The sequence below is a fragment of the Ochotona princeps genome, chromosome 2 (genome assembly GCF_030435755.1).
Source record: "Ochotona princeps isolate mOchPri1 chromosome 2, mOchPri1.hap1, whole genome shotgun sequence".
Taxonomy (NCBI): domain Eukaryota; kingdom Metazoa; phylum Chordata; class Mammalia; order Lagomorpha; family Ochotonidae; genus Ochotona; species Ochotona princeps.
The window spans coordinates 75,179,794-75,198,707 of record NC_080833.1 but is presented as its reverse complement, the minus strand read 5'-3'; the positions used below and the strand labels follow the sequence as shown (position 1 = coordinate 75,198,707).

The 18,914-nt window shown below is 37.5% G+C and overlaps 1 protein-coding gene across 3 annotated transcripts in view; it reads right to left on the bottom strand.

Annotated features, from left to right (window-relative positions):
- PKN2 (protein kinase N2) overlaps positions 1–18,914 on the bottom strand; it is a 111,695-nt gene that overhangs the window by 75,854 nt on the left and 16,927 nt on the right. Inside the window, exon 1 of one of the 3 annotated variants that reach the window (XM_058658919.1) lies at positions 1,747–1,905. The exons of the other annotated variants lie outside the window; for them this stretch is intronic. The gene's annotated coding sequence lies outside the window, so the exon portion shown is untranslated. Of the gene's footprint in view, positions 1–1,746; positions 1,906–18,914 lie in introns of those variants that run through there. 3 annotated transcript variants of the gene reach the window in all.

Genomic DNA, 18,914 nt, shown 5'->3' with positions numbered 1-18,914 from the left:
ACATTGTTAATTAGGGTAAAAAGGTACAAGGGCTATGGGAAAGTGGGTAAGACCACTGTTTCCCTATTGTTTCCTTCATATATCTGAGGTAAAGGGAATATTGAGGGAGAAGCCCCACCCAGTCTCCCACCCACCCCAGGTCCCAGATGTAGGGCACACTCCGAGATCCTTGCTGAAGTGCTTCCGTTAGTTCACCAGTCATAAATCACTGCCAATCTCGCCACTCCAGGTACGATGAGGCTGTTGAAGAATCCACTGATTGGGATAGTCCATCATGGAGTCTCCCCTTGTCCATTTTTGGACTATCATAGTTGATAAAAAAGTATTATCAAATTCTATGACAGTAATTTGATCTCCTATAAGAAATTTCTTAAGCTAAACTTATTAAAAGCACATTAAACTGATAACCTTATTATCATTTTTTAGCTAATGAATTCTGTGTATTACACCTTGGGGAGATTACATTCAGGAACTAATTATATATTCCAGGCTAAACTATCCCAAGTGACAATTTGCTTGACTTAGTAAAAAATTTAAACTATTAGAAAGTGCCTCTAAATAATGCATTACTGATGCAAACTAGGAAATATATAACGTACTTGGGGTCAGCACATGTCCCAGTTGCTCTACTTCCCATCCAGCTCCCTGCTTACGGCTTGGGAAAGCAGTGGAGAATGGCCCAAAACCTTGGGATCTTGTACCCACAAGGAAGACCTAGAAGAAGATCTGGGCTTTGATTCGGCTCAGCCCTGGCTGTAGTGGCCATTTGGGAAGTGAATCAGCAGATGGAAGATCTTTGCTCTCTGAGTCTTCCTCTTCCTGTAAATCTGTCTTTCCAACAAGATAAATAAAAATCAAATCATCTAAGCACAGTTAGCCTTTATTTAAAATATTAAAAACGAAGCTGGCTTTGTGGTATACAGCCAGTAAAGCTGCCACATTCAAGGCCGTTATCCCATATGGCCACCAGTTTGTGTATCCCAGCTGTTTCACTACCAATCCAGATAACTTCTAATAGCCTAAGAAAAGCAACATGGTCGAAATATTTGACCCCCTGCCACCCAAGTGTAAGACCTGGAAGAAGCTCTTGTCTTCTGGCTCCAGCCTGGCACTGCCCTGGATATTATAGCCATCTGGGGAGTGAACCAACAGATGGAAGACCTCTCTTTCTCACTAACTTATTTTCAAACAAGCAAATCAATTTAAAAAATAAAACAATGAAATTCTTTCAGCTACTTGTATATCTATAATTTACTATTTAAAAGCATTTTTATTCATTTGAAAGACAGGTGGAATATAGAAGAGACACAGTATCAGAAAGAGATTCTGCATTTACTAAGTCACTGTCCAAATGCCTACAAGGCAGGACAAGTCACAGCCAAGAGCCAAAACCCAGTATAGGTTATCCCAGTGTGTGGCAGTGACACAACTACTCTTGAACCACCATTCATTACCCCAGGGTACAGGAAATAGAAATCACAACCAGAGCTAGGGATTGAACACAGGCACTCCAACATGGAATACAGGCATTTCAATCAACGTCTTAACTGCTGAACCAAACATCCAATCTAATCACTATTTTAAATTCTATTACTATAACAGCAATGGTTTAAAATTCTTTGAATTTCGAGACACAAAAAAACAGAGATAGTGGTTACTTCTGGGAAGAGAAACTTGAGTTTGTAAATGTGATAGAAAAGAACATGTTTCAACACACAGTCTTCATGCATCTTTTGAAATACACACCTAATTTATGTGTGTGTGTGTGTCTGTGAAACACCTCTTCTGTTACACTAAGTTTTATTAATCCTGATCACTTAACATCAATCACAGCCTTAACACTCCATCAGGTAAAGATGTCATCAAGCAGGGGGAAAATATCAGCTTAATAGTCCTCAGGAATATATACAAAACCTAGAAACAAAAATCCATGAATGAGACTGACATCTGGAATTCAATTATTATTTACAAATGTAAATTTTTTCTAAAATTTGTTTTTATTTATTTCAAACACAAAATGAAAGAGAAAGGGAGAGACAGAGAAAGATTTTCCATCCATCAGCTCGCTCCCACATGGTCAAGTTAGTGGATGTGTAGTAGGAAATCATATCCTGGTCTTCCACATGAGTGCAGAAAGCAATTCTTTATTCCATGCCCATCTTCTGCTGCTTTCTTGGGCACACCGGCAAGGAGACAGACAAGAAGCAGAGCAGCTGGGACTCCAACTGGAATCCATATGAGAAGCTGGTGTCACAGGAAGTAGCTTATCCTGAGGCACCATAATGCCAGATCCAGATAAAATTATCCAAAAGATTTTTTAAGTTCACCACACCCAAATAAATGGTATATATATTATATGTTTGTTATATAATATATTATATATGATAATACATTATCATATATCATATACAGTACAATAATTATGTATTATTTTATACTATATCATATACATTATGATATATTTTGTTATATTATATGTAATATATAACATATATAATATATGTATAATATTTCATAAATATTATAAAAACAGGTTCCATGAATCTAGGTTAACAATTCCTAGAATATGGGGGCAAATATTTAGTCTAGTAGTTACATTATTTTTATTTTTCCTTTATTTTCTTTTTAAAAGATTTATTTATTTAATTGGGAAGACAGATCAGATATAGAAAAAATGAGAGACAGAGGAAAAAAATATTGTATCCACTGGCTTAACCCCCAAATGGCTGCAACAGGTATAGCTGAGCTGTCCTGAAGCCAGCAGCTTTCTTCAGATCCCCTGTGCAGCTACAGGGTCCCAAGGCTTTGGGTCATCCTTGGCTACAAAGCTACATGCAGGGAGCTGGGTAGAAAGTAGAGCAGCTGGGAAACAAACTGGTGCACTCATATGGGATTCTGGTGAGGATTTAGTCTTTGATGCATCACGCCAGGCCCAATTTTTCAATAGAATATAAATTTTATCGTTTTGTTAGTTTCCAAAGTTTAAAAATTCACTTGTCAGGCCCAGAGCAATGACCTAATGGCTAAAGTTCTGGCCTTGTACACGCCAGGATCCGATATGGTTGCTGGATAATGTCCTGGCGGCCCTGCTTCCTGTTTAGCTTCCTGTTTGTGGCTTAGGAAAGCAGTACAGGATGCCCAAAGCCTTCGGACCCTGCAACCACATGGGAGACCTGGAAGAAGCTCCTGCCTCCTGGCTTCAGATGGGCTCAGCTCTGGCCTTTGCACCTACTTGGATGGCGAATGAACCAGTGGATGGAAGATGTTTTTCTCTCTGTGTCTCCTTCTCTTTGTAAATCTACCTTTCCAATAAAGCAAAACCAAAACCAAAAAGAACAACAACAACAACAAAAACAAACCCACAAATGTTTTTTAAAAATTTAGGCTAGAGTTTGGTGTAGCATTTCGACCCAGCCTGGGCCACCTGCATCTCATATGAAAGACTGCATGAATGTAAAGCACCATGCTGGGGAGGCAGACTCCTTTATGAAACTCAGACATGACAGGCCTATAAGCCAGCCTACAGGAACTCAAGTTCAGGATGCTGAGTATCATAACAAAAAAACCTCAAGTAGTTTAGGAGATAAATGAAAGTGTTCCTTATTTATCAACTTTATGAATCCACACTAATTATGTCTAGCTTGATATATTGCTATGTACACAAAGTTTTAATGCAAATTATATTTAAAATTAGAATGGAAAAAACAGAAACAGACTAAATCTTAATTATTTTTGGGTAAAAAAGAGGATTTTTCTCATCTACTCTTCAAAGTTTTCCATATTTTCAGCAACAAAACTATTTGAGAAATCAAAAGAAATTATTTCAGTTTGGCCAATATAATGACTTTAACGACAACTTATCAGTAAAGAAAACAAAAACACTAAAGAAAACAAAAACAAGGCCAAGATCAGATTCAAAGGATAAAATGAAGAAAAAAAAGATTGTCACTGACCAAGTACTTCATTTAGGGAGCCAGGAAAGGATGTTTACTCCTCATTGGCCAAGATCCCAGAGAAGAAGTGAAAAAGCTGTTACTTCAACATTTCAGAAACATAAAACATTTGACTCGACAGATGCCAAGAAATGTTACAATACCCATAAAAACTTACTGGGTACAATGACTCACATATTCCTTTAGCTAGATGGCAATTCAAAGATCATTTAGCTTAACCAGAGATCATTTAATTTAACCCTTAGTTTTGAGGAAAACAAATTCAAAGGAGCTAAGCAACAGGCCTATTCATAGAGAAAAGTCAATGACCTGGCTGGGTGCAGCCATGCTAGTATTCTGACACCACTTTTACTCTCCATTTACTCCCTCTCACTTTCTTAGGCTCTCTGGAAGATACCCTTCATCTCTAATTGAATTACACTTTGAACTAACTGATTTGCATTAATTATTGGTAATTCTTTTCCTTAGGGCACAAAAAAACGGCAAAATGTATTTCCTCCTCCTCTAATTCCAGCCCAATCCAATTTTTCCTTAGTGGAAAGTGCTCTCAACTAGAAAACAAGAAAATCTATTCTAACACCAGTCCTCTGTTACTAGCTATACAATCCAAGCAGTGAGGATACACCAAAAAGTTCTTGGGAAACATGTACTATGACATGCCTAATACACATGGGGCTTCTACCTATGACCTCAGTAATAGATGCTATATCATTCAAGGTCACATATCCTAGGCTTACCATCAAACTATTTGTATGCACCTAAATAAATGCATCTTTTAATTCCATTTGCCAAGGCATCTTCAAGTACCTTTCCATTAGCCCATCATCTGCAAAACAATGTTTGAGTTCCCTATCTTTCAGTTTCAAAAAGTCTATTTATCCAAAACATTCACTAAGTGTCCATCTCTCCATGCTTGTTTATTCATGTGCAAAACAGTATTTGGCTTTTCTATAGTTTACGTTAAAAAAGACCACTTTGGTTAAAACTCTCACTGAGTAGAAAGCAATGGAAATATACAGATAACAATGATTCAGTTCTTCTTTCTTCCAGGTATTCGATTTACCAATGAAGATAGGCATGAAAACCAAATGATATGAAGCAGCAGCAAAGCCTTCATGTAAATATAGGCAGTACTGCAGGTTTTTTCTTCTAAAAAGAAGGTTGTAAGAATACAATACAATATAAAGAAGGCTGTTAGAATACAATATACTCAAAAAATTTGAGTCAGACTGACTATGTGTGAGTTCTGATATTGCAACTATGCTAAAGTTTCAATTTCCTCAAATGCAAAATATAATTATTTCAACTGTCTTGACTATATAATTTCAAAGTCTCACTATAGCTATTCCCAAAATTAAAATACACAGTTTCACAACAGTAGTACAGTTTCCAGCACATACTTGTCACTGAAGTAGACACTGATGGATACCTGTATAATAAGGATACTTTCCATTATCTTTACTAATAAAATTCCCATTTTCTTAGATGCAACAAATTGTACAGGTAAAAATTTCACATCACCAGGCTTTCTTACAGTAAGAAATGGCCATGTGACAACTCTTATCAAAACAACAACAACAACAACAACAACAACAACAAAGCCTTGGATTTAGGGGAAGTTTTGAATTCTTTCTGTTGGGATGCAAACCAAAGTCCTGAAGGTATAGCAGCCATCTTAGGATAAGAAGACAGTGAAGGGCTCAGCACGGTAGCCTAGCAGCTTAACTCCTCGCCTTGTACATGCCAGGATCCCATATAGGTCCTGGTTCTAATCCTGGCAGCTTGGCTTCCTATCTGACTTCCTGCTTGTGGCCTGGGAAAGCAGTTGAGGATGGCCCAAAGGCTTGGGATCCTACACCCTAATGGGAGATCCAGAAGAGGCTCTGGGCTCCTGGCTTTGGATCGGTGCAGTTCTGGCTGTTGTAGCCACTTGGGGAATGAATCATTGGGCGAAAGGCCTTCCTCTCTGTATATCTGACTTTATAATAAAAAAATAAGTAAATCTTACAAAAATAAAATAAAATAAAGAAGACAGTGCAAAATCCAATACACCAAGCTGACAGAGCAGAAAGAAAGAGCCTGTGTCCCTGCTGGCCTAGTGTACCAGAGCAAAAGCCCTAGACTACCCAACCTTGGAATTCTTGCTTTAGATAAACTTCTTGACTATGTCATAATTTGTACACTGATTTTGCAGGATAGTATGAAGATTTTCATTTTTATTATGAGTGAAATGGAAACTCAAGACAGGTCCTAGAGAGCAAAATGCTATTTTCTTACCTTCTATGCTAACAGTAGATTTGGGAGACCCAGGGAAACCTGTTATGAGGTTACAGAAGATTATTACTAAACGGCTTCCAATGAATCCTGCCTCCCTCCTAGCACACCCTTTCACATTGACTATGGAGTAGCCCTTTGTCTAACTCTGAAGAACAGTTGCCATGTAGAGGAACCAACATTTCTAGTGATGTACAGGAATTTCATGTTCAGAACTCAAGAAACTCATACCTTCCATTTTAGCTCTGGAAAACCAGAATGCTAAGCAAAGAGGTCCAGGCTATTCTTACGGAGAGTCTCTGAAGGATGAGATAAACCCTGTGCAAAGCAACCATGTGGAAGAGAACAAAAGCACTCCAGTCTTTCAGCTATTCTGTCTGAGGTGCCAGGCATGTGAGTGAGGAGGCATAGAGAACATTCCAGTCCAGTTTGACCACCAGCTGAATGCAGCTGCACAAGCGAGAAAGCTGAGCGCAGCACAAGAAACACCTAGTGTAACTAAAGAATCTTGAGCTGGGTTTGTTATGCTGCCATAGATACATGCAACAGAGGAAAAGATGATGACAGCTCTAAAGCAGTGTCTTTAATTACAATTATTATCAATTACTTTTTGTGGACTTCTAGTGTATAACAAATTCAACAACTTAATTTGAGGAATGAGGATAATTATAACATTATCATTACAACAAGAAAAGAAAATCAAATACAAACTTTAAGAAAAATCTAGGTAGAAGCTACTATACTCTCCTGAAAATTAATTAGTTATTATTTCAAAAAAACAGACACATTTATTGAATACTAATGGTGAAAAAAAGAGAACATGATCTATACCTGATAGTGAATGGATTAATTCTAGTTTTGTCCCTTTGTTTACATATACACTCCCACCCCAACAAGCAGAATACATCATCCATTTAGATAACTGTTGAATTCCAGTAGAATGCATAGCAGGATCAGAATTATAGTTATTCCTGTGGGGAACAACTTTATAAACTAAAACAGAGTACTTAACTATGTATCTTTCTAAAAATCTAAATTTGTTCCAAAGAATAAAATCTATTTCAAAAGTGTAGGAGGCAGCATTGTGGCAAAGTAGGCTAGGCTGCCAAGTGCATACTGGCATCCCATATCAGAGTACTGGTTCAACACTGGCTGCTCCACTTCTGGAAACTATTGCGGTCATTTGCCAAGTGAACCAATGGCTAAAAGATATTTGTCCCACATCTCTCTGTCTGTCTGTCTGTCTGTCTGTCTCTCTCTCCCTGTTTCCCCCTCTACCACTCTGCCTTTCAAATAAATCTTAACCCCTCCCCAACACATAAACACACACAACTCTTAAACTTAAGCAGCTGATGGCTAATTCCACATAGAGAATTTAAAAGTTGTGACAAATATGATGAAGGAAAATAACAAGATCAAAAACGGGTGCAAAGCTCACCCATACTTTAGGTTAAAATGCTGGGAATGGGTTGGACATGGTGGCTCAACAGGCTAATCTTCTCACTGCATTGCCAGCAACTCATATGTGTGCCAGTTCAAGTTTTGGCTACTCCAATCCAGTCTAGTTCCCTGTCCTTGTCCTATGAAAGCAGCAGAGTACAGCTCACGTTCTTGGGTCCACACGGGAGACCAGAGGAGGCTCTAGCTCCTTGGCTTCAGATTGGCCCAGCTCTGGCCACTCCCATTTGGGGAATGAACAAATGGACAGATGTAATCTCTTTCTGTGTCTCTTTCTCTCTGTTAACCTGCTTTTAAAATGAAAATAAATAAATTTTTTCAAAAAGTTGGGATTGACATATAGCACAGTATCTGAGTTAAAATGTTACCTGGGACATCCATATTCCCTACATATTTCCTGGGTTCAAGGCTCAGCTCTGTTTGCAATACAGGTCCCTACTAATGCCCATCTTGTGAGGCAGCAGTAACGCCTTGGACTGACAATGGCCTGGTCCAACCCCAGCTTGAATAATAGAAACTTGGGGAGTAAATCAGCAAATGGAAAATTCCTGCCATCCACACGGGGGACTTGATCTAAATTTCAGTTCCTGGGTTCAGCCTAGCTCAGCCCTGACTATTATGGGAAAGTAAAATAGAACATTTGTACATTTCAAGCAAAGTAAAATACAGGAGATTCTGAAAAATTACACATAGATATTTTAATACTCAAAGTAAGGATAATAAATTTTAAAAATCAGTGATAAACTCAAAAACACTTTTACAAATCAAAATAAAATACAAAAGATTTTCCCCAACAGAAGGCAAGAAAACAAATAAAAACAGAAATAAAATAAATAATTACAAATAACCTCTCCCAAAAAATAATCTAGCACTCTTAAGCTCTTATATACTAGCCTCTGCTTTAAATTTTCTAAGTGCAAAAGTTAAAAATAGAGATTAGTACAAGTAAAAAGTAAAAATTCTCTTGGGGGCCTACAAAGTGGCACGATAGGCTAAGCCTGGCCCGTGGCACTGGTTCATGTCTCAGGTACTCCACTTTCTTTTTTTTTTCATATTTTATTGATTTTTTTATTAATTACATTGCATTATGTGGCACATTTTTTATAAGCACTGGGATTCCCCCCACCACTCTCCAAACCCTCCCCCCACGGTGGATTGCTCCACCTTATTGCATTTCCACAGTTCAAATTCAGTTGAGATTCTTTCATTGGAGGTATTTACCAAGCATACAGTCCAGCATCCTATTGTCCTGGTAAGTTCAATAGTTTCTTGGTGAGACCATCTCTGGTCTGAAGGTAGAGCCAGCAGAGAGACACTCCACTTTCAATCTGGCTTTCTGCTTATGGCCTGGGAAAGCAGTGGAGGTTGATTCAAGTCCTTGGGCCCCTGAACCGACGTGAGAAACCTGAAGGTGGCTCCTGGCTTCTAATCAGCTCAGTTATGGCCATTGAGGCTATATGGTGAGTAAAGGGCAGTGGATAGACAACTCTCTCTCCTTCTTTCCATCCCTCCCTCTTTCTCTCATCTCTTCATAACTCTCTCGGGAATTCTGCCTTTCAAATAGTAAAAAAAAAAAAAAAAAACAAAAAAAAACAACTAAACTAAAAACAACACCAGATTTTCTGCTTATCGCATGTTTCAGCTTCCCATAGGTTCAGCTAATAGCACTCACCTGTGGTTTAAAAATATGACATGTAGCAACATTCATGAAATAACAATTCCAAAGTTTTAAACTGCACACCATTCTGAGCACAATGAAATCTCCCCTCATCCCACATGGGATGTGAATCATTCTGCATTCCTAGGCAAAGGCTCAGCATAGCCATGCAGTACAGGCCACCCTCTCATTAAGTAACTCAGCAGCCATCTTGATTATCAGGTCAACTACAACTATCTCAGTTCAGGTAACTCTTGTTTTACTTAATAATAGCCTCCAAGCGCAAGAGAAGTGATGATGGCAATTTGGATATACTGAAGAGAGTTACAAAGTGCTTCCTTTAAGGTAAAAGGTGAAAGTTTATCATAGGTAGGTAAGTATAGGAAAAACATGCCATAGAGTTTGGTATTATTCTTGGTTTCAGGCATTTTCTCATAGATGGGGATGGGAAGTTTACTGTATGACCTGACCATATACTTTTCCATATGGCTTTGTCATTGTCTATAACAACTTCACTTTGCGGCAGGTGTTATGGAACAGCGGTTTCAATCACTGCTGGTGGTACCCATATCTCATCAGAGTGACAGGTTTGTGTGCTACTTCCCAGCTTCCTGCTAATGCACCTGGGGAACCAGTCAATGATGGTTTTAAGCATTTGAATTCATGCCATTGCTTGGGAGACCTGGAAGGATTTCCAGGCTCCAGGCTTTAGGCTGGCTCAAACCTGGCTATTATGGTCCCTTGCACAGTGAACCAGCAGTTGGAAGATCGCTCTTTCTCTGTCCCTCTCCAATCTTGATAGGTGGGATACTGGTATTTTATAACAGAGTGCCAGTTCAAGTGCTGGCTACTCTGCTTCTGATCCAGATATCTTTAAGTATCTGGGCTCCTGCTACCCACATGGAACACCAAGATGGAGCTGCAGGATCCTTCTTTAGCCTAGTCCAGTCCTGGCTATTACAAGCATTTGAGGAATAAATCAGTAAATGGAAGATGTGTGCGTGTGTGTGTGTGGCTGTGCCTTTCAAGGAAATGAAAACAAACAGTTAAAAAAAGAACTTCATTTTGAATGTCATGACATAGACAGGTCTAAATTTAAAAAAAGATGGAAAAAGATATACTCAACAAATGTCAATCAAAGGAAAAGCAGAAGTGCTATCAAGAAAAGCAGACTGCAAAGCAAACAAAACGAACAGAGAAAAAGATCTTTACCTATAATAAAAGGGCCCATCCACCAAGAAGACATAACCATTCTAACCACAGAAAACAGAACTTCAAAATATAATAATCAAAAACTCATAGATGTAACAGGGGAATAAACAAACAATTTTGCTTGAGGATTCAACACCTCTCTCTCAGTCAAATACAGCAATCAGAAAGAAAATGAGGAAGATTAAAGAAAAACTCAACATCACAAAGAAAGGATTTAAGTGACACAGAATACTCCAACTAACCAGAACAGAATGCCTGTCTATAAGCACTCATGAAGTATACACCATGGTATTCCACAGCCTGGTTCATTAAAAAAAATAATAAAAACCACACACACAAATTTACAATCAAATCAGTCAACAACAAAAGATTGGTAAGAAAATCATCAAGCTAAAACATACTTCTAAGTAACACATGGTCCAAAGAGGACGTTTTCCAGGCAATATTTAAATGTTGACTTATTTTTTATTTGCTTTGAAAGGCAGACAGGCTGAGAACTTCCAATTAAGTTGGTTCATTGCCAAAATGCCCAGAGCAACTGTGCATGAGTCAGGCAAAAACCAGCACCCCTAGCTGAGTCTTGTGTGTGAATGACAGAGGCTCAAGCCCTTGAGCCATCATCTTTTACCTCCAGGTACATTAGCAGGAAGTTGGATTGGAAGCTGGGAGGAGAGGATTCTTAACTGGAATCTGATATGGAAGGCATATCAGTGGATGGCATATCCATATCTGATATGGAAGTCCAATACAGTCAGATTGACTCAACTACCAATATCCACTTCACAGAAATTTAACAAATACACCAAAGTAAATAAAAAGCAAAAATTTATCAAAATTTGTGAGATGTGGTTAAATCAGTGTTGAGAAATAAACTAATGGCACTAAAATGCCCTGACTTAAAAAAAAAAAAAAAAAACCTGAGCAACTGTATCATGAAAAATACAATGAAATAAAAAAAAAATTTTAAAGGAAAAAAATGCAAATCAATAACTTCAATTGTCACTCAGGCAAATGTGAAAAGATTGAAATAAACTCAAAGTAGGGAGAGAAAGGAAATAAAGAAAATAAGAGAAGAAATTAAAAAAAAGAAAATTAGAAAAAAATATCAAAGCAAATTATTTGAAAAGATCAGTAAAAATCAGTAAGTTTATTGTAAAACCAACAAAGACATAAAAGATACAAAGCAAGTGTCAGGAAGAAGCCACTCATATCCCTTATTGGAGCACCTGGCCCACAGCTGGTTTTAGGTCTCAACTCTAGCAGCCGTGCAGCAGCAGTGAGGGCGCAAGCCCAGCTGTGGGCTTCTGGGACGTGAACGAGCAGAGGGGAGCTTGTTCTTTTAGTCATTTCCCCTTCTCTCTCTTTTTTAGTGTTTCTGCCTCTCAAAATAAGCATCATCTTTTTAAACAAGTTTTATCTTTTAAAAGATATATGGCTACATAAAAGCACCTCAAAAATATATGGGAAAATAAAAATTCGGGCAAAAAATCTGAAATCTGCATCTCTGAGGAGTCTGAATAGTTCACAGAATCTGCATTTCATCAAAAAGTGTGCATGAATTTCAGATTTTTTTTTGCACCTAAATAACTTATCTTTCAATTTCATTTTTCTGCAAATTGCTTCAACCCCTCACAGATATTGCCATATTTATAAGAGTAATAAACTATGAACAACTCAGCAGATATGGATCAACATGTTAGATGAAAGACACCAACACCTCAAAAAGAACCAACCATCAAAACTAATTCAATATGAACTACATAACTTGAACCATCCTGTAACTGTTACATAACATCTTCCAGAGAATAACAGACTATTTCTCAATTCTTGTCATGAAGTTGATATTATACTGACAAAGATATGAAAACAAAAACCAATATCACCCATCAATTTGAGTGTAAAAAAAATTCAACAAAATACAAGTATAAGCAAGCAAAGGAAAAGAGTTATGCATTGTGACACAGTAGGATTTAGTACAGGTATGCAAGACTGGTTTAATATTCAGAAATATATCAGCCTAATCCACCACCATCAACAGAGTGGAAGATAAAAAAAAAATCACATGGGCAAGCCAAGAAATGCAGAAAAGTTTTGGACAACATTCAATAGCTATTCATAATAAAAACACTCAGCAAACTTAGAGGAGAACTTCTTTAAGTTGACTATAAGCATGTGTAAGAAAACCTTAACATTAACATATATAATAATGAAGGACTAACCACTATCTCTTAAAACTAAAATTAGGACAAGGATGTTTGCTCTCAGCACCATTATTCAACACGGCATTATATATTCTATTTACTGCAATTTATTTATTGCAATAGGGCAATAAAAAAAGATACAGAGTAGAAAGAGAAATGAAATCATTTCTATGAGCAGATAACATGATCATCTACATGGAAAATCTCGTGGAAAATATCAGGAAAAAATAAATGAATTCAACAATATAAAATGAGACCAAGTAAGGATATAGTTAATAGAGCTGAGAGCACAGCATTATCTACAATCAGCATTCTAAAACTCTAACATATGGGGCTGGTGTGTGAACTCATTTGGCTAATGTTCCACCTGCAAGCACCAGCATCCCATATGGGTGCTGGTTTGTGTCCCAGCTTCTACACTTCCGATACAGATCCCTGCTTATGGCCTAGGAAGGCAGTCCTTGGGCCCTAGTATACACACAGAAGGCCCAGAAGACTCTCCTGGCGCCTGGGTTTGGAAGGACTCAACTCTGGCCACTGCAGCCATTTGGGGAATGAACCAACAGATCTCTCTCTCTGTGTCTCTACTTATCTCTATAACTCTATCTTTCAAATAAAAATGAATGAATCTTAAAAAAACAAACAAGCAAACCAAAAAACCCTAACATATGACACCTATTACTTCCAAAATGAGGAATTAAAGTATATTTGATATGAGGAATAAAAAGTATATTTAACAATTATGAAATATCTGGTACATTATTACATAATCAGGCTCTAGAAAATACAGCAGGTACTCAGTAAATACTTGTGAACCAGTGAGGAAATGACAGTTTAAAGTTGACACACCAAGAAACAATAATCACAAAAAAAGGAAGGAGGGACTGACTAAGGGCACTTGGTGCAGGAAAAAAAAAAAAAAAAAAAGAGTACTACAGGCTTAAGGAAAATGTAAAACTTTCTATATCTATTTTGCAAATCAGCACAGCACAGCATACAGATTAAATATATTTTTCAAATACAATGTCAAAAATATATTTAGCATGTCTAAAAGGCTAAAGAGTATTTCTGAAAAAAACATTTATTTTCCATTAATTTGGTAATATAATAAACAAAGCTACATTTGATTTCTAATTTAGAAATGGTTAATTTGAAGTGTAATTTTAGAGCACATTGAATCATTTATTTCAAAACAAAAAAGCAACTTTTCCACTGATATGGCAGAACCTCAAAAGGATACAAACCACTACTTAAGATTTTGACCCATCCTACACTTTACAACAATGAGAAATAAAGGTTATAAAATGACATTCCATTATGGGTGGGGTTGGACAACAAAATCCTATAGAGAACCAGTTAATACCCATAACTGGTTTCCTTATTTCTACATAATACAAGAATCACAGGTTTAACAGGTTTAATCACAAAAACATGAAAGAATAACAGGTAAGCCACCACTGCAGATTTATAGTATCACTAGTTACTACATTATAAGAAAAACCTTAACAATGAATAATTTTAGTGATTTTCCACCACAGGTAGCAATCAGTATTCCTAGTAATCATGCTACTATATGTATGCAAACAGCAATCTGTCATGTTCCCTTGTATACTAAATACTGCCAAATACGCCAGGTTTTTTGCAAATATGGAAAAGAAAAGCATATTAAAAGAAAAAACTAAGGGGCTGGTGCTGTGTGCTGAACACTGCCTTTGACACCAGCATCCTGTATGAGCACCAATCTGAACCTGGGCTGCCCACTTCTCTCCAGCTCCCTGACAGTGTTAGTGTACCTGGGAAAACAGCAAGAAGATAGCCCAAGTGTTAGGGCCCCTGCCAACTATGTGGGAGACACAGAAGGAATTGCTACCATCTGGGGACTGAACCAGTGGATGCAAGATCTCTCTCTCTATATATATGCAACTGTCTTTTATGTAAGCTAAATAAATTTTTAATTAAAAATTTATTAAAATTCCATTTATTAAAAAAATTTAATTGCTTGGTACACTGGCAATTATGTACCCAAGAATTCTAATGTGCATATATATTATAGATGGTTTTCTTTTTTCCATTAATAAATTTATTCATACGAGGTGGTTAATTTCACTTACAAAGTCAAATGGACTACTGTTGCCATTATCCAGAGTGCTGTGGGATAAAGTTGCTTTCCCTCAGTATTTTGGTTAGAAAAACTATGACCAAGTAACTCACAGTAACAGAATGGAAAAAGAACAAGAAGCAATATAAAAAATATCAAACCTTCATTACAATCAGGGATGTGCCACGTATAGTAAAACAATGACATTTACATACCAAAAATATAGAAAAAATATGTAATTGGTGAGAAAGGGTAACTGTAATAACGGAGAACAACTCAAAATAGTCTCACATGGTTAACTTCAAACTATTCACATTTATTTAGAAGCAGCAATTCCAGTTTCAGCTATATATAAACACAGGAATACTTACAAAATGCAAAAGAATGTTGGTCACATTATTGCTTGTTATTAGAACAAAAGCATAACTGATCTAATCACCACACAAATATGAAAATTTACACTGCATGTATGCAGATATATACTGTATTGCTGCTAAAATCAAACTATTAGCTAAACATGTATCTCCTTGGACAAATATGGAAAGGAGTATTACATTTTTTAAGGAGTACAAAGGCATGTATTTATTTCCAGACTGTTCATGTACTACAATCTGACCTACAGAACAAGGAACAGTATTAGGATGGGATACTAGAGAAAGTAGTGCTCCCATCCTTAAAACATTTAGTTTTTAAAAAGGCATGCATTTCACAAAACAAAAAAAAGATCAAACTAATAATCTTGTGTGTTTGTAACATTTCCCCCCCACTTTTTTTTTTTGTTTTGCCCTTCCATGAGACACAAAACCAAAACTTCGAATGGACAGGATGGATGAAACAACAGTTCTTAAGGCCAACAAGCAAGGACAGTGATGTTATAGATGAGAAAGAGCTGAGGCATCTTTTGACCAAAATGAAACTAAAGTAGAAACCAAAACAAGAAACATATCTCAGAAAACACCTACAAATTCAAAATGTACATATTGCCTTATTAGACTATAGGTCAAACAGAAATCAGCAGGTATTCTGAACAGAACAGAAATGAAAACTTACTAAAATCTGTGCGAAGATGCTTTAGAAAAGGAAGACCATATGATCATGACTACAGTTACAGGAACAAAATTAGAAATTCAAAATATTTTTTTTTCACGAAAATATTAACCAGGAAAAGAAGGAAACGTTCTCAATACCAGGAAAGAAAAAAAAAAAAACAAACAAACTATACAACTGGCGCTGGTGCTGTGATTCGGTGAGTAAAGCCACGACATGGTACGCTGGCAGCCCACGAAAGGCAGCAGAAGATGGCCCAAGTGCTGATTCACACCAGTCTCCATGCAGGAGGCCAGGATGAACTTCCTGGCTCCTGACTTGTGCGGCCCAGCATTTGGGAGGGTGAACCAGCAGATGAAAGATTCTCTTTCTGTCTCTTCTCCTCTCTTTAACTGAATTTCAAATAAACAGATAAATCTTTCAAAAATATACTAAATCTTATATTAAGAGTGAAAGACTATAGGTTCAGTGCTAAGATTAAGGATGGCCAGTTACTCTCAGAAATTTTTAAAAAATAATTCTTATCATTTTATAATACAGCTCGATAGGCCATGGGATTTCTGTTACCTCCCCCAAATAATATTCCCTCCGCCCCACTAAGTTCCCCGATATTATTACTATAGCATAGCACTTCATAAACAGTCATGTTCATTGTTGCAGGCATGGACAATGGCAAAGATTCCAGCTTCCTAGTGTCAAGATATTGTTAACAGTTTGACTGGGAGTCCATCTTTCATCCGGAAGTAGGGATGCATATTGCATTGTATCTTCACATCTGGATACGATAGTATCCATTACACAGTTATTATACATCCCCTTAAATGAAAAGCCACAAAACATAATCAACAGGAAGAAAAATTAAAAACACCATGAAGTTAAATAATATGCTAATGAATGACTAATGTGTCCCTGAAGAAATGAAAAAGAAAATCAAGAACCTTCTTGAAGAAAATGATGCTACTGTGTGATCTATATGTCACTGAAGAATTTAATCAGAAGAAAGTGTTTTGAAGAGATGAAACTAATAAAAACCTCAAAATACATGAGATACAGTTTCTGCTGATCTTTGTTTGTGAGATAAGTCTCCTGTAGGCAACAAATAGATGGGATTTGTGTTTTTATTCCAGTCTACTAATCTATGACATTTGATTGATGAGTTTAATCTGTTTACATTCAAGGTTAACACAAATAGGGGGTAATTTGGTCCTGTCAGTTTAGCAATGGGTTGTTCATTGATTTAGTCCTCTGTTGTTATTTTACAGAAATGCTCTTCACATTTGCCTTTGGTTTTGGTGGGTGCTTTTACTTTTCTCTGTCAGAGAACATCTTTAAGTATCCTTTGTAGGGCAGGTTTGGAAGAGGCACATTCTTTTAACTTTTCTTCACTGTGGAAGAATTTCATTTCATTTTCAAAAACAAAGGAAAGTTTTGCTGGGTACATTATACGCTGCTGACAAATTTTTGCTTTTAGAATCCATTCTTTTCTTGCCCATAGAGTTTCCTGTGAAAGGTCTCCTGTGAATTTAACTGGCATTCCTTTATACGTCAGTTGATTTTTTTCACATGACATTTAGGATCTTTTCCTTATGTTTTACTGAAAAGACCTTGATTATCATGTGTCTTGGTGGAGATAGCTTTTGGTCAAGCCTGTTGGGAGTTCTGTGCCCCTCCTGGATCTTGTTTCCCAATTCTTTCTTTAGACTGGGGAAATTTTCTCTTATTATTTCATTAAGTACATTTGTAAACCCAGTTTCTCTTCTGCACCTTCTGGGACTACCATAACTCTTGTATTTGTCCTTTTAATAGTGTCTTTCAATTCTTGAATACTTTTTTTTTAGCTTGACCCAGCTCTGCTTCCAGCTTTTTGTTTGCTTCCGCCTGGTGACAGGAAATATCTTCTAATTCTGAGATTCTTTCTTCTGCTTCCTTCATCCTATTTTGAAGACTCTCCACTCTACTTTTAATTTGTTCCACTGTATTCTTCATTTCTGATATATCAGTTTTCATTTGATTCATTTCCCGTGTGACATAGTCCTTGAAGTCCTTGAACGCCTGCTTTATGTGCTTCTCATTGTTGATAAGAAGTTTTATATTAAGTGTCTTGAATTCTGTATCCCCCATTTTCTAGATGTCTTCCTCAGTGAACTCTGAAGTTGGTAAAGGCTTTTGTTCCTCTGCAGGGGAGTCTTCCTCTTGCTCATTGTACTTCTGGTTAGCAGATTTTTCTCCTTGGTGCATTTTCTAAGCTGTGTCACCCACAGGCCTACAGTTCAATTGTACTTAATATTGTTGGTACACAGCTCTTTGTTTGCAGTCACTTGTGCTACTTCCTCCAGTGAGTTCCAGGGCTGGGTTCTTATGTTAGATTTCCACCATGATCTCAGTAGCCCCAACTCGGGGCCCACCACTCTCCATCTCCTGTGACACCGTGCTGAGGCTGCACCGTTTTTTGTACAACCTTTCTCTCCCTTCCTGTTGCAGCAGTTCCCAGGATTAGGGAGACACCAGGTGTCCTATCTAGCTAGGTTGTTGGTGGTGCTGATCTCTGCCAGAACTTGTTGCCCATTAGGTCTGAGGGCCACACAGACCAATTTTGACCCGTAAAATGCCATAGTCAGTATTATTTTCCTGTGGGACCAGTGCAATGCGCTCGTGTGGCACTTGATGTGCCACTAGTAGAGTTCTTGATCTGCTGGCTGTCAGGTCTGAGTGCTATCCGGATCTCTTGGCTGGAACCTGTAGGATGGCACGTTGTCGTAGTTCACTGAGTCATAATGAGTTCACTTCTAGCTCCGTGAATGTGCAGTCCTGCCCCATAGCTCTTGCCTCCTTAAACAAAATGGCACCCAATACAGCTCCAGGAGGGTGGACTGGGCTATGAAATCCACCCCATTCCTACACTGCCCATGTGGGACCTGCTGTTCTGTCTCTGCTCCTGGTCAAATCAAACAGACCAGCAGGACGAGCAGTTCATTGTCTGGGTTCATCTCTGGAGCTCCTGAGTAACGTCCCTT